This window comes from Aquarana catesbeiana, linkage group LG04 (genome assembly GCF_042186555.1).
Source record: "Aquarana catesbeiana isolate 2022-GZ linkage group LG04, ASM4218655v1, whole genome shotgun sequence".
Lineage (NCBI taxonomy): Eukaryota > Metazoa > Chordata > Amphibia > Anura > Ranidae > Aquarana > Aquarana catesbeiana.
In genome coordinates this window covers 114,628,622-114,645,429 of record NC_133327.1, presented here as the reverse complement: position 1 = coordinate 114,645,429, position 16,808 = coordinate 114,628,622, and positions in this window count along the sequence as shown.

Here is a 16,808-nt window from a genome sequence, read left to right as displayed (position 1 = left end):
ATCTATCCCTTATTTTGTAGATGCTATATACTTCTGCACAAACCAATCGATTTTTTTTGCCAACAACATGTACAAGAATACATATTGGCCTAAACTGATGAAGAAATTAGTTTTTTTTAATTTTTTTTATATTTATTATAGCAAAAAGTAAAAAATTATTGTTTATTTTTCTAAATTGTCTGTCTTTTTTTGTTTATAGCACAAAAAATAAAAAACGCAGAGTGATACCGCCAAAAGAAGTGCTATTGGGGGAAAAAATTATATAAATTTCGTTTGGATACAGCGTGGCATGACCGTGCAATTTTCAGTTAAAGCAACGCAGTGGCCTGGTCATTAAGGAGGTAAATCCTTCTGGGGCTGAAGTGGTTAAAAAAAAGAAAAAGAGGGATATGGACTGCCTTGATTTGATTCCCTTCAACATCTTGCAACTGGAATTTTGCATGGAGAAGTGGTCAGTCAATGTCAGAGACTGGTCGATGGATATGCCATACACCTTTAGGAAGCTATTTCTGCTAAATCGGGCATTACTTACTTCTGATACCAAGGCAAAGGTGTATTGATATATTTAATAAATTATTTAAAGGGCAAATGTTTATGTGTTTTCACTTAGATGTATCACCCTTATCTGTAGGAACTGAAAAGGTCAACACTTTCCATGGACCATAGCTTTGGGTATTTTTTTGTTTTGTTATTTTGGTAAAGCTATTAACATCAAATCTGCTTGTTAATGGATATATGTAAGAACTAACCAAATGAAAATATAGATTAATAATGTAAATTATGTCATCAAACTGGTAGTTTTTTTCAGTTTTAAACTACAGAAAAGGAAAAGGATTAAAATGGATGCCATACCAAAAGCAATAGTGGTAGAGGCAGTCAGGATAAATGCAAATTATGACTTTTCCTGTAAAAGCCTAGTGCAGCTCTACCCCTCTTAATTCCTGAGCTTCCCTATTGGCTCTTTAATGCTAAACTACTCTATGGGCAAACAGCTAAATAAACAGATAAAATACACATATAAGAGCTGTTTTACTCATAAAAAGATTTTAATTTCTGACCATCCAGTCCCCAGATTTAAGGAGCTCTGCTTCATAGCACTGCCCTGTCTAACAGCAGAGGGGACTTGACATTTCTCTGCTGCAGTTTTACTTTCACTCCTCACCTTCCCCCCACCTTGAACTTGGGCAGTAGGGATGAGCCTGATGCTTGAGTCGAACTTAAGTTTGACTCGAACATTGGGTGTTTGCCTGTTCGCCGAACAGCGAACATTATGCAGTGTTTGCGTCAAATTCGAAAGCCGTGGTACACCGTTAAAGTCTATTGGACATTAACATGAAAAACCAAAAGTTATAATTTCAAAGGTTTATATGCAATTTATTGCCATAAAAAGTGTTTGGGGACCTGGGTCCTGCCCCAGGGGACATATATCAATGCAAAAAAAAGTTTTAAAAACGGACATTTTTTCGGGAGCAGTGATTTTAATAATGGTTAAAGTGAAATAATAAAAATGAAATATTCCTTTAAATATCGTGCCTGGGGGGTGTCTATAGTATGCCTGTAAAGTGGCACAGTTTTCCTGTGTTTAGAACAATACCACAGCAAAATGAAAGCAAAAAAAGTAATTTAAAACTGATCGAGGCTGTAATGAATTGTAGGGTCTCTGCAATATACATAAAACTCATTGGAAAAAAGTGGCATGGGTCCCCCCCTCCAGTCCATTACCAGGTCCTTTGAGTCTGGTATGAATATTAAGGGGAACCCCAAACCAAAATTTAAAAAAAATTGCATGGGGGTCCCCCCAAAATCCATACCAGGCCCTTCAGGTCTGGTATGGATATTAAGGGGAACCCTGTGCCATTTTTTTTTTTTTAAATGGCATAGGGGTCCCCCTAAAATCCATACCAGACCCTTCAGGCTTCAAAGCCGGTTGCCTACTGTGCATGCACGAGTCGTGCTGTGCTTTCTTCTGGGACACACACAGGTCCCAGAAAACAGAGGGGGGTGCCTGATGCGAGCATGGAAATTACGTACCTCCCCACAGGTAGGGTAGGATGGAAGTCAAGCTGGAAAACATCTGCTAAAGAAAAACAATATCCAAAAAGGAGGAGGGATGGGGTGGTCTATTCTTCAAGACATAGTTGCATTTTGGCCTGGAACTCCACTTTAAACTACGTGACAGGGAGAGGTATAAAACCCAAAGTGGATCTGAGATCAGAGGTGCAAGGTGTAAGGCAGATGACAGGGAGATATATAAATCCCAAACAGGACTTTTCCAGGTTCCATGCGAGACACTCTGCACCCTGCAATAAGGTGTGAAGTTCAGATGTAATGCATGGCTGTATCAACAGACAATAGGGTGAATCTGTTGGCTGGAAGTTTGAAGTTAAATTGCCTATGTCAATGGATCTACTGTAGATTTTACACTAAAGGGTAACATTGCCTAGTTTGTGGCCTGGTTTATTTAGGTAACCATGAAAGAAATTAGAGTATTATAAAATAAAGCAGAAATACAATGCAGGCTACCCTGTTATCCCTTATGTGCTTCCACCCCCTGGTCAAAATAGACTATAAATATATTTAACCAAAATGGCCTTAGCAGTGATTACATATGCACTCTAATACTGCAGCTCCTGGAAGTTGCAGCCACATGGTGAGTTGTTCTCACTGATCTACTCCTGGGTGTGCTCTGGTTCCCTTCTAAAAGTATTGATTATTGGTTTTCACCGCATCTTCCATAAAAAGAATCTAAAATTAAATTATGTTTCTATTAGCTAAGTTATCCAGCATTTAGAAATTCATTTAGTTCCATTCACTTTAAGTTTGATATTGGCGAGTCAACCATTAGCAATATCAGTAGAAAAACATGCATGTCCATTCCCACCAAAGCAAACTGGGAAATCCCCAATGCCCTTGCTGGCCCAATTGCTCTAGGCAATATTTTAATTATTAAAATATTTTTCCATTGTTTTATAAGTAGTGATTGATGCCGATCACAAACTATAACCATAACTTAATGTTACCAACAGTTGAGGAAACACATGCTGAAATGGTATAGTACAAGTTCCTTTTAACAATTGATTTTTGAATGTTGCTTGTAGTTGTTTTTTAAAGTGGAACTACAGCCTATTTTATAGTTTTCAATAGCATAGGGAAATGTGAGAATGCTCTCTTTTTTTAGCTGTCTGCGTCCCCACTTGGGAGTTTTCACTTCACTAACTGTTCTAGAAACAGGAAAAGAAGCAAGTGGAATTCTCTTTAAAGTGATCCCTGACCCTGTATAAATGAAAATCATACCTGGAGGAACAAAATTGACCAGAAGACAGAAGACTTTATGATTGGGGAGAGGAATAGTCCCAGAAAGGGAACAGTGAAAAGAATTTGAGGCCTTACCTGATTAGTTGTCAGGAGTTAGATGGCGGGGAGAAGATGCAGAGGTAGGAACCAATGAACTTCTGGGTGGCCCTTCCAGAAAGCTCGAGGCTAGGAGAAATTGTCCCACCCTCTCTTTCCTTTTTTTTGCTGATAAGGAAAATGGTGTCTGATTACAGGAGGACTGCCATGAGAGCTTCGAGGGGTAAGGTTTTTTGTTGGTCTGTGTAAGAATGGAATGCTTTTAAAACAAAGTCCATCTGACAGTATGATGCCTACCCTATTGGTTGTCAACTATTTTACTTGGGGCTTGGCTACTAGAGGAAGTAAAATGCTCAATTTTGGAAAGGTCCTCAAGCCAGTGGGGAGTGACTGGGAACCAGAGTGGTGCTTAGTCAAGCCTCTAGGCTATCAGATCCCAAAAGATTCCCTCCTGGCAACACTTGACAATAATTTTTTATTGTATGGTTAATTTTGTTGTTGTTAATTATTGGAATGGTTAATTGAGGTTAAATAAAAGGATGGACATAGCCAATTTAAATCTATGTTGAAGCCAACATAACAAGATGTAACAACAAGATGTAAAGCCCACATAACAAGATGTAACAACAAGATGAAAAGATAACATAACAAGAAAAAAAAAATCCTGTAAAAGATATCGCAACAAAACCAACTTTTGTGGCAATATTTAGCTTTATCTAGTGATTTCTCCGCAGTACGTGTTTCCATTTCTAGAGGTCCTCAGTCAGATGGGCAGCATCATTCAGCCCACTTCCTCTGAGCCCAGCTAGTCTTGGACCTGCCCCAGCCTGTGACTGGATGGTGAAAAGAGAAGCAGCACAGCGATGAGCTCACCTCTCATTCACTCTGCTTTCTCCTCCTACCATCATGCTTCCTGTCAGCACAAAAACTGACTGACTCCTTGTACTTCTTCCGCTCACACTCCAGTCCTTCTGTACAAGGATTGCAAGAGGCTGATAAGATGTTAAATTCAGGTATTTACACTGATTGCATTTAAAAAATAAATTTACTAATGTATTAATAATTACATAGCTGCATTTATGTTGTCTTTTATATCTGCCTGAAGTTCAGATTTTAATACAGAAGAATGTACCCATGTTGAATAGACCCCTGAGCATCCATACACTACTGACAAAGAAGTCTGTAACAAACATCAGTACATTTTTTATGAAGTGAATCTCAAAAAGCCTATAATAACATACCGGACTGCTTTAACAATGTACCCAAATCTAATTGTGTTGGCAAAGCTGGAGTGTTCACAGTGCAAGCAGAGCCTAGCTAAAGGACTATAACATGAATTATGTAGCATGTTTGCTGTACTGCACAAGTAGATTTCTCTTGTAAAATACAAATTTCAATAGAGATTCTGCATCACTGCATAGTACATAATGCATCGCCGGTAATATTTGGTTTCAACAAATACTGCTGTGATGTGACTTCTTATATATACAATCAGAAGCCATGCAGGTACAGAATATAGATACACAAAATATGTCAAAGGTATTGTAACATGCTAACAGTCTTATAGACTCTAGTAATATAGTAGCAGTTTCCAGGGACAAGCAAGCACTCTTATTTAACATTTTGGTATTATAATAAGGCTTTGGCCTCCAATGGTCTTGTGGTATCTTACACCATGTTTGTGGTTCCTGTGTCTTAAAGGAGAAGTATGGCCAAAGCTAATTTGGCTGTGCTTCTCGTGTAGGTCACATGAGTGAAGTTCATTCTACACTCCTGTGACCCATTTTTAGCCACCAGCGCTTGTGCAACAAAAAACAAAGTACAAAGCAGCAACTCAACCATGTGATACTTAACACAGTGTGCTCAAACATAAATACATTCCAGAGCCGTGCTATACAAAAATGTGCTAAATATATGTGCTGAATATACTAATTCACAAATGATGAAATTACATATTAAGTATATAGTGCAAAAAATAACGTAAAAGTCCAAGTGAATAAACAGAAACCGGGTGTGACGAAATGTGTAGGACGGAGCTGTGTGCTGAGGTCATTGTGTCCCTACTAATCCCAGAAGTGCGAGTTTGAATGTGTTGCCGGCAAAGAAACTGCACAGTGTTTGCTGTTCTTAGAGCTTTTATGATATGTGATTTTAATTTTTAATAAAATATCCAAGAAGGTTTTACACTATCGGACCATCCTGTTTTCTGTATCCCTATCCACGGTCCTTCGGGAGGACTATTATTTCTGGTTTCTTTATGGAGGGTGCCCTTAGCTGCTCCTGAGTGGTCCGTGTGTTGGCTGGTTAAGATCTGAGCTCATTAGACCTTTCTAGAGATATAAGGTCAATTTTATTTGGTAAGTGTGCATTTTTACTACCTAAGGTGGAGCTCCTGCGCAAGGAGATTATATACACTGTTGGTGATGGGTATATGTCTATGAACTTTCTAAGAAGAATTTTCTGCTTATTCACTTGGACTTTCACGTTATTTTTTTTGCACAACAATTAAATAAAGCCTGCTGTTGGCTGACGTCACTGAGCCGGTCCATGCTTGGGAAAAATCCTAATTTTACAGTCGGGATCCACCCAGATGCCTGGACTGGCAGCTGGATCAGCCTCTCACTGAGCCGCTGGGAATCTGAGCCAGCCGTAGCCCAGTGAGTGCTGGAGGGGCAGAGCAAAGTGCGGTTGACTGACAGTCACCCGCTCTCTGCTCACTGAAGGCTGAGAACAAAGCTATCAGCAGTCTTTGATTGCTCAGTTCTCAGTCTTAGAAGCAGAAGCAGGGACAGATGCAGCATCGGATTGGTTTGGTGCCTAGGTGATAATGATTTCCCTTTTCTGCCACCTTCCGAGATATTCACCTCACCCATCACAAGAGGTTTTGCAGTAATGTCTAGCATACTGCACATGTACCAAGCAATCTCAGGCACACTGCACATGTGCAATGGCATGTCATCAGGAGGTCGGTGAAAAAAACAGGAGAGACCCCCAGCTACCTTCAATATAAGATATGGTGATGCAGGTCTCAGCATGTGGTGAAGAAGAAGCAGGTTTCACTAGACAGCAGTGGATTCCCTGGACATGTGAATATGTTTTTTTTTTAGGGCAAAGAGTTGTACAGGTAAGAGGAGAAGAAAGTGGAGAATGTGTATTTATAGCTAAAACATTTAATTTTAGTTTTGAATAGCATGAGGAAAGGTTAGAACAGGTTAGACAGGACGCAGAAAACAATAGAAATCTGACAGAGATTATAGCATTCCCCTACCTAATTAAAAAAAAAAAAAAAACATTTATACATCTGTCCGTGTTGCTGTTAGAGAGATTTCCCTTCCCCTCCTGTCCCAGGGGTAACCTTTTTACCAGACAAGAAGTAAAGGAATCTCTCTCTGTTGAAGCCACTATCTTACCTAAAACTAAAAAAAAACATTATATTATGATTAAAGAGGCCCTGATGCCATACAAGTCGTTTCAACAGCAATTTTCCCTTATAATTAAATGTTTTTTAATGTATTTTTGTCTGCAAAAGCCTCCTTGTGTAGACTTCTAAAAGGCCTGAGAATGGTGTTTGGTGCCACCATCCTGGATGTGTAGCCAGCAGCTCCAGCAGACTCAGAGCTTTCACTCATCCTGTAGTATACCCCTTTGCTTCTCCCCTGGTACATAAATAGTTATGTAGGAAGATGAGGGGAGGGACCGAGGAGCTGGGTCAGCACAGAGAGTAATTAGACACACCCAGAAGAAGAGAGAGCTTGGTACTAGAAAATTGACTCTTCGAGAAGTAAGCAGGTTTGCTAGTGTAGCACTAATTCACGGTGGAGCTGCTGATTTTTAGTGGGCTGTTACCGTCACCTTTTTTCCTGTAATTCCACCAGTACCGGGTCTAGGGTCCCGTTGAGCTTACTGTCAGACAATGGAGGCAAAAGTCATTTGAGTACTTTTACAATGCTTTAATGAGGAGTAACTGAAAGAAGTAGTAGTAAAGAGGTAGAAGAAGAGTTGCAGGGAAGTTCAAATACCTTTTCTTGGTGTAGCATCAAGGAATTTAAATCTTTAGGATGAAGGTATCCTCAGCTTAGGATTTCATCTTTGCCCGCCCAGATAGGTCTCTCTCACTAACCTAGCAGCCGGTACGCAGCACGAACAAAAGTCTCTGCCACAGACTTGGGTGAAACAAAATTGTATGATCCTCTGCCACAGGATGTAGTAGTTTTTGATGAACAGCAAACACAGTACCAGAACCTTTAAGCCGATCCAACAGTACTTGTGCGATAGTGTAGCTTAGGATATGTCCTCCAACCGAGTCACCAGGCCCTTCTTAAGACCAGCCTTGCATGGTCTCTTCCAAGATGGGTCCTCCCCTGGATCTAGCCTATTGTCCGGCTTCTTCCCGCAGGACAGACAGCACAGGACCATCCCAGGTATAGCAGGCCCCAGACAGACTTCAGGGCCTACCTGTACGGCTGCAGCAACGCAACCCTCCAGGCCGGAGGGCTACGAGGTATAACTACTGACACATACAGTACCTCTAGGCCAGGAGGGCCACGAGGCAAGAAGAACCCCGAAACATGGCGTCTGTCCCATAAATACCCTCTCCCAGAATGCAACTCGGAGGACCACCTCTGCCGAGTTACAGTATCTCCGGGACAGAAGAGCACTCATACACTTCAGCTTGTTGCTTTTCCAACACCGCCCTGTGATAACAACGACACCCACAGGCCCAATGTGGAACTGCACACAACACAGCCAAGCTGGAACAGAGGCTAATCTAACACTAGATTGAATCTGAACTATGTACAGAACAGATGACCCACTAAATTTACCTATAAGCGGTAGATTGAAAAATCTACCAGCGCTACACTAGCAAGTTCAGAGGAACAGGACAAGTCAGTAAAACATAATTTAAGGAAAGGAATAATGCTACAAGGAAATATTAAAAATAATTGATTTGTGTGCTTTTAGCTAGAATTGAAAGTTTTTCTTTAAGCCACACCCATTAAACGATGTTTGTTCAGTCACATGTCATCTGTGTTGCTTATTGCTCTATGCCCAGGGTTAAAAACTTTAGGATTTGATATTCTGTTGATTTAAGACATTTCTATGCTTTTATTTAACATGTACTGTCTGAAAAGGTCTATCACTACATAACCACATCTTATAAAATCATACAGATTTGTTTTTGCCAATATTTTGCAACAAATGCTCTTTAGAGGTCCCACCTCTTATATCGATCATCTCATATTGTCTGATAATTCCACTGAGCCATTCTGGGAACTAATATTATGCATGACTTTTCTTACTGTAAATAACCCTTTGGTCACATACATTATCAATTTTACAATAATAATGTAGCCAGGTGTTGAGCTACAGCAATATGGTGAAGACATTGCCTTTTAGTCTTCTTTTTCTCTAGTGAGATACTGATGTTATGCTGCACCATTCTCCTCCAGCAGGAGGAGAACTAAAGCCAAGCAAGCACATCAACGTCTATGCAAAGTGCTGAGAATCCTGGGAGTTGTAGTTTGAGACGGCAGCCATATAATAAGATGATTGTACCCCTTATAATACAAATCACCATAGGAATTGTACAGTAGGAGGAGTGGAGAGATCATTTTTATTAAACTGTCAGGGAAAATCCTTCCTTTTGGCACCAAGGGAGTTAGAGAGTGAGTACATCTGTCTACTAATTGGTCTGCAAGCAGGAGAAAATACCAGCGGAGGCCCGAGCTTAAGACTAGGAGTGAGGACACCCAGGGGCAACGCAGGCGCGCACACACCACAGCACCTGCACCACTGCAGTAGGGAGACTGGAACATCTACTCACCCTCTGCTTCCCACCGCTGATCACTGGAGGCTATTGGGGAAAGACCGAGGGGGTGCCCCTTCTACAGCAAGAGGTCACCACAGCATTCAGGGGACTGGTGAGAGGGCTATTCACCCACTGCTGATAGTACTAGCAGGGTCTGAGCCACGAAGAGCAGGATATCAAATGTGTATAAAAAACAGGGATATTGGCGCTGCTAATAATGAATGTAATCAAGAAATCCCCCAAACCCAGTGAGGGTATAAGGAAATGAAAATAAATGAGTCTAGATCCACTAAAAAACTGTAAGACTTATTGGGTTAATAATATACATATTATCTAGTATGAATGTGCAAGAACGGTCAGAAGAAGTTACACAACATAGTTCATCCTCAAACCCCCTCTGTGAACAAGAACAGAGCAAATCCTACTGATGTGATCGCTCTGATCTTGTTCACAGAGGGGGTTTGAGGGTGAACTATGATGTGTAACTTCTTCTGACCGCTCTTGCACTTTCATACTAGATAATATGTTTATTATTAACCCAAAGAGTCTTACAGCTTTTTAGTAGATCTAGATACATTTATTTTCATTTCCTTATACCCTCATCGGGTTTGGGGGATATTTGATTACATTCATTATTAGCAGCGCGAATATCCCCGTTTATTATACTTTCTTTGGGACATCACTTGTGGAGTCTTTGTTGGGGAGGCTGTTTTTTAGTTTTATATAAAGATATCAAGTGTACCCAAACCATACTGCACCCATACCACACTCTATACAGCACTTATACTGCACCTGCACCAACCCATACCTCCCAACTGTCCCTGACTCGACAGGACAGTCCTGCAATTGGCAGCGCTGTCCCGGGTCCCGGGCACCCTCATTCAGGGACAATACAGTGTCCCGGAATTGCCCCCTGTCCCTGGGCTGATCTGATTTTCCCTAAAACAGCCCTCACTGTCAGCCTGTGGTGGACCCCTGGCTGGTGAGACCCCCTTTAACACAGCCGCTGGCTCAGTGCCCAAATGGTTGCTAGCTGCCACCCTCCTGGCATCTAGCAACCAGTGACGTCACGAGGAGAAGAGAGGCAGAGACCCAGCATTCACAGCAGAGGAGGATCTTCCTCCTTCTCTGCCCCTAGTGCTTAGCTCCACCCACCTTCTCCCTGCATCATCCAGCCAGCAGCATGCAGAAGTGCACAAAGGGAGAGATGACTTGTATAGAAAGGCAAGTAAATTCAAAGCACTCACTATGACTGAACTGTCAGCACTTCCCAGGAGCTCCGAGTGTGTGTATGTCAGCCTGGAGCTAGCACTGATAAGTGCAGGGAGGACAGGGTTGGCAGATAAGTATGCTGGCAGAAGAAGAGAGGACACTGACAGATGAGATGGATGGAAGAGGGATGGAAGGAGGACACATCCTTAGATATCAGGGCAGGGTTCATGCTAGTACTTGTAGTCCTTGCTTCCCAGCATGAACCCTTCAGAACTGAAGATGTGATGCCCCCCCAATTAATGAAGAACTACAGGTCCCAGCATTAGCACATGAAATCTATGGGGTCACACCCTTAATTCTCAGGGGTCTATACTGGGACCTGTAGTCCTTTGTTTGGGGGGTCACATCCTTAGATATCAGGGGTTCATGCTGAAATTTGTATTCCTTCACTTTGGGGGGAAGTTACCCCCCAAAGTGAAGGACTACAGGTCCCAGCATGAACCCCTCAGAGCTGAAGATGTGACATCCCCCGGCCCCCGCATGGGAGAAGTCATATCAGCAGCCAGCGGCGGGAGGGGTGTTCACTCCTCCGGTGTGTTGGACTGGTGGCAGGCTATAGATGACAAGTGATGAAAACTATAAATGTCATAGTCAACGCTGCTCCTGTAAACAATAAACACTGATACAATATATAATAAAGTGCCTACATCAGTATAATCAATAACATGATATTGCTTAACAATATAAAGTGCTCAGTGCGATTATAGTGCAAAACAAATAAAGTGCAATCATATAAAGTCCATCCATATAATGTGTTGAACTTGTGCAAAATACGCAGTTGGTGTGGATCTTGGTGACACTCAGTGCTCCCCTCCTGGGTCCCCACTCACCAGCAATCATTTTTAAATACGTCTGTTTTTAAAGTTTAGAATGTCTCGGGCAGTTGAATCTGATCATACAATGGGTGAAAATAACACCTTCCTTCAACCAGTGTATCAGAGGCATCTGGTATATCCTGTATCCAAATAAAGTTATCACCTTCCCAACTTTTACAGTGGTTGGATATCCATTTTAGACGTATGGCAATGAAGAGAAAAGGATATATAGTGTAATACTTTAGTCATAAAAATCCAAAAACATTACACTTACATCAAAACTTTTAAAATCGTGCAGAAAAACACTGCCTTGACGTGCAAACAACCGTCACTAGGTCTCCTCAGCTTGTTGCATTTCGCCCCTCCCACTGGACGTCTTCAGAAGCTAGTGGCACCTGTGACTGGTTGCCTTTTATGCATTAAGTCCCGCCTACTACACCCGGTAACTCACACTACTCTCACTAAGTGCGCAGTAATAATTTCCATTACTTCCTGTTTCCGCCGCAACCGGAAGTGCTGTTGCCGCCATTTTTGTACTCTGACTACATGTGTGAGCAGTATGAGATCACTTCCTGTTTCCACAGGAAGTGCTCATATCGCCATTTTGGTACTCATTTTTGAGACATTACACCCACTGCTGTAACTACCTTATATATGACCACTTCCTGTATACACATGAAAAGTGGATGTCATAATTCTAGCACTCAATGTCTTGTCTTTAATTATGTGTATGTTATACTCAGTGTGATATTTGCACATTAAATTACCTTCTCAATATATCTGTCTTTTGTTTTATCTACATGTTTTGTTTAATCTAATCTGGACGGCAAAGTTTGAAAAAATTCCCGAAATGAGACTATACAATCAATAAATACAATATTGTACTCTATATGATAATCTTCTTAATGATCCCTTATTTCAGAGGACTACAGTATATGCCCAATAACAACATTGCTATTCTGATATAGATCAAATCAACATTCAATGAAATAAATGAAAATTAAAATTAAAAAATTCTTAAATTATAAAATGACATAAAATTAAAAATTGCTTATAAAACAATTGACATCTGAGGCCACGTTTAACCCTTTAGGTGTTAATGACTGTAATTGGTATATCCACTGGGTTTCATTTTGTGAGATAGCCTGTTTCAAATTGGTGCCCCTCCAGTGTCTTTCTACTCTATCAGTGCCACAAAAAATTAGTTTAGAAGGATCCCTATTATGGAATCTTCTGAAATGGTATGATAAGCTGTGCTTCCAGATGCCCTTTTTAATATTAATAATGTGTTTTCTTAATCTCACTGTGAGTTCTCTGGTGGTTCTACCCACATATTGGAGACCACACTCACTTATAGGTGACAAGTGGCATGCTGCATCTGGTGGCAGGCTATGGGTGGAAAATGGCACACTGCATCTGGTGGCAGGATATGGGTGGAAAGTGGCACACTGCATCTGGTGGCAGGCTACGGGTGGAACGTGGCACACTACATCTGGTGGCAGGCTACGGATGGAAAGTTGCACACTGCATCTGGTTGTAGACTTCGGGTGGAAAGTGGTACACTGCATCTGGTGGCAGGCTACAGGTGAAAAATGGCACACTGCATCTGGCATCAGGCAATGGTGGCAAGTGACACGCTGCATCTGGCATCAGGCAAAGTGGCAAGTGGTACACGCTGCATCTGGTGGCAGGCAATGGGTGGCAAGTGGAACACTGCATCTGGTGGCAAACAATGGTGGCAAGTGGCACACTGCATCTGGCAGCAGGCTATGGGTGGAAAGTGGCACACTGCATCTGGTTGCAGACATCGGTTGGAAAGTGGCACACTGTATCTGGTGGCAGGCTACAGGTGAAAAATAGCACACTGCATCCGGTGGCAGGCTACAGGTGAAAAATGGCACACTGCATCCGGTGTCAGGCAACAGTGGCAAGTGACAAGCTGCATCTGGTGGCAGGCAACAGTGACAAGTGACAAGCTGCATCTGGGGGCAGGTGATGGTGGCAAGTAACAAGCTGCATCTAGTGGCAGGCAAGGGTGGCAAGTGGCACACTGCATCTAGTGGCAAGCGACAAGCTCAGGGTTCCCACTGATTCTGCATTGAGGTGAGATGAATTATTTCATTATATATTACAATGTAGTACAACACCAGCCATTCGCCCAACAAATCACCCCCGCCGCCGAATTCCCCGTCACCTCCGAGACTACATTACCCCCACCCCCCCAGCATTTTTTGGAAGGGGGGCAGGGTGGGTGTCTCTGGCCCTTGCATGTCTTCGATCTCAGCAATAGATTGCATTCCATTTCTCATAGCATGTAGCCCATTGCCACTTTTTGTGTGGCCCATTGGTCCCCTGCAGACACTTATCTGTAATGCGTCATGTACTATGTCTCCAGTCTCCAACAACCCCTGTAGCATGTTCAGAGTCTCTGACCATTTTCTGTATCATTTCTGCAGTCTCTGACCATTTTCTGTATCATGTATGCAGTCTCTGACCATCTCCTGTATCATGTCTGCAGTCTCTGACCATTTTCTGAATCATGTCTGCAGTCTCTGACCATTTTCTGTATCATGTCTGTAGTCTGACCATTTTCGTATCATGTCTGCAGTCTCTGACCATTTTGTTCCCCTGCCCTATCCACTACCATCCTCCTTTTTTTGGAGAGTGCATACCCAACTGGCCTAGGACTAGTATTGCTGCCAAAAATGCACTCTGGAAGTATAATTCCAACACTAGGTAGAGTTAACTTTACTACTGCTCACTGCTGCACATGAGGTAGCCTTGCTACTGTTTATGTTGATCTGGACAGCAAATGTCATCTTATGCCTATTCCCTACAGTAGATCACTTTGTATGCTAAATTGTGTTATTACCATTGTCTGTCCATTTTATGCTTGCCTACCAACCATATTGGGTGACAATATGTTAAGTTTGCCTTTACTACCTGGTTTGGTGCCTGTTTAATTTGATATTTGGCACTACTATTGGGTACTAAGTATATTTTGTGATATTGTATGTTTGTCCACGCAACTTGGTGTGTCAGAGGGGCTGAGGTTCTTAAGGAGGTTGAGGCGAAGAACAGAGGAATTATCAGTCCATTATCACTATCCAATGGCTCCTACAGGGGTAGCGCTACAATAAAAACAGTACTGAGTTACCAGAAACAATATATTCTATATGCAGACATGTCATTGGCTTAGACCACTACAAATGAGACATGGCTCCATGTTCACTTAGCCATGACTCATAGCAGAAACCTCTTTCCTCTACAGGTGGGATGGTTTGTTAAGGTTTATGCGCTTACAGTAGTAATGGTAACTTTATTTAAGTGAAATAAAGTTACCATTTTATTTAAAATGTTGTGCCTCGGTGATTACCCTACTGCCCTAAATATGGGCTTAGGGGCATCTCATGGTAGAGAGAGACCCACTTTACTGACCAAGAAATCATGGAGAGGAAGGACAAAATTTGATGAGATTTTATGTTTCTTGAATATCTCTAACAGACTCATGCTTAAATTATAAGAAAACTCTGCGTGACCTTGAAAATTTACCCAGTACTCTGGGCAACATCATCAAACAGCATCTTCTGCATCATTTATGTGGCTGCTAAATGCAGGATCTTACCTAATGAGGTCACGCGTGAGTCCTCTGAAGATGGGTGCTGGCATTTTATAACCACAAGCAGTCTAAATTTGGTAAAACAACATTTATATAGCATGATAGAAAAAGTATTATACAAACACAGTTTGATTGGGTTAAATGTACATTATTTATGTCATCTGTGTGCAACAGTCATCTATTATTCTGCACATATGCACCTATAGGTAGAATGACTGAGATGAAAAGATTCTATAAGATTTGTCAAGAGCTGCCATGCGTGTCATTTCATTATGTCAGGGCATTTGTATGCACATGTCACCGATGGGTCAGGTTATCTGGAGGTCATCTTTGTCAAATATAATTTTTGTTGAGCATATTAAGTATAAGAAATAAAGAGTACATCGACAGGCCAGATGTTCCCAAAGCAAACTTGTCATGGACTCAAACATGAACCAATAAAGCGGACTTTCACCCATTAAAATAAGTTTTATGTCTTAGATTTTTCCTAATCTAAATACGCTTTCCTTATATTTTTAAAGGTTTCTAACATTTTAATGGTGTTGCCTAGGTGAGAATGATGTTGAGCCCCTTGCTACCCCCTGGGATGTCTATGTTGCACATCCCAGGAGGCAGTTTTACAAATGGGTACATGAACGCCATGGTAATCTGCTCATGCACAGATGTGCTGTAGGTTTTTATGATCCAGCAGAGACCTTTGGCAAAACTGCACATGCACTGGGGATTCCTATGCATGCATGCACACTCCACAGATATCAAGGTCCCTGGTACCAGCAGTATCTGGCCATGCATGGAATCCCCCCGCACATGCACATATGTCTCTGCTGGTTCCCAAAGATCTGGGTGAAACCTAAAGTAAATCTGCACATGCTTGGGATATCCAAAGCTTGGGTCCCAGGAGAATGTAAATGGGACCACTATAGCACTGAGTTCCTCTATAAAGACTAAATTGACACTACATATACCTTAAGCTTTCTAGGGTAAAGGAAACATCTACCGACAAAAATTTAGAGGCTGGCATTCTTCTGAAAATACTAGTTGCTTAGCTGTCCTAGCATTGATACTTTAAGTTACTGATTAGCAACAAGCATGAACCTAGGGAAGTCAGTGAAAAGTCCCGAATTGCATACATGTTCCAGGTCAGTGAAAGTATACTGTAGAAGCTGCTTGATCATAATAACCCAAGCAATTACCATTGAAAAACAATAATAGTCTACATATTTTCTGAGTATGGGTTTCCTGTATGCTTTTTCATACAAATGAATTGTGGGGAAAAAGGGAGGCATGCTAGAGCTTTAACTAACTTATGTGTCATCTTGTTTGCCAGTTTTGCCCTTCTCTCTTGATCATCTTATGTAATCAGACCAACATAAGACCATAGGATACTCACAGTTTCATAAGTACTGCAGAAAATCAGTGCTATAGCTATTTTACATTAAGTAACAAAGCTGGTACCATTGATGTCTTGGTACATATTACTGGCGTGAAGCATCTGGAATCAGGGTATGGAAGGTCAAAGCAAAAGTTTAATTAAGTTGATGTTAATCAAGCAGAATTTTCGAGTCCTAATTTGTGTGTAATAGCACACCAGGCAAATCTCACAAATCAGAACTTCACTCACCAGTGACTCCTTTTGTGTAGGTCAAACATGCTTAAAAGGAAGATGAGAGTAAAGATAAGACCATATGCATAACACTTGATCTTGTGCTATCTTCAACCAAAAGGCATGTTGTCACTAACACATAGAGAGTGACCTCTCTATTATAAGATGGGTAGAATGCACTTTATAAGGAAATATGTCTTCACTCCTGGGTTTTCCATGACATCTTCCAACAGGTGAGGAGCAAAATCTGCCAGGAGAGAAAGCATTCCATATAATGTAAAACATCTCCAACATTAAATTTTCTTTAGTTACCAACTATCCGCTGCAGTTGTACTGCGG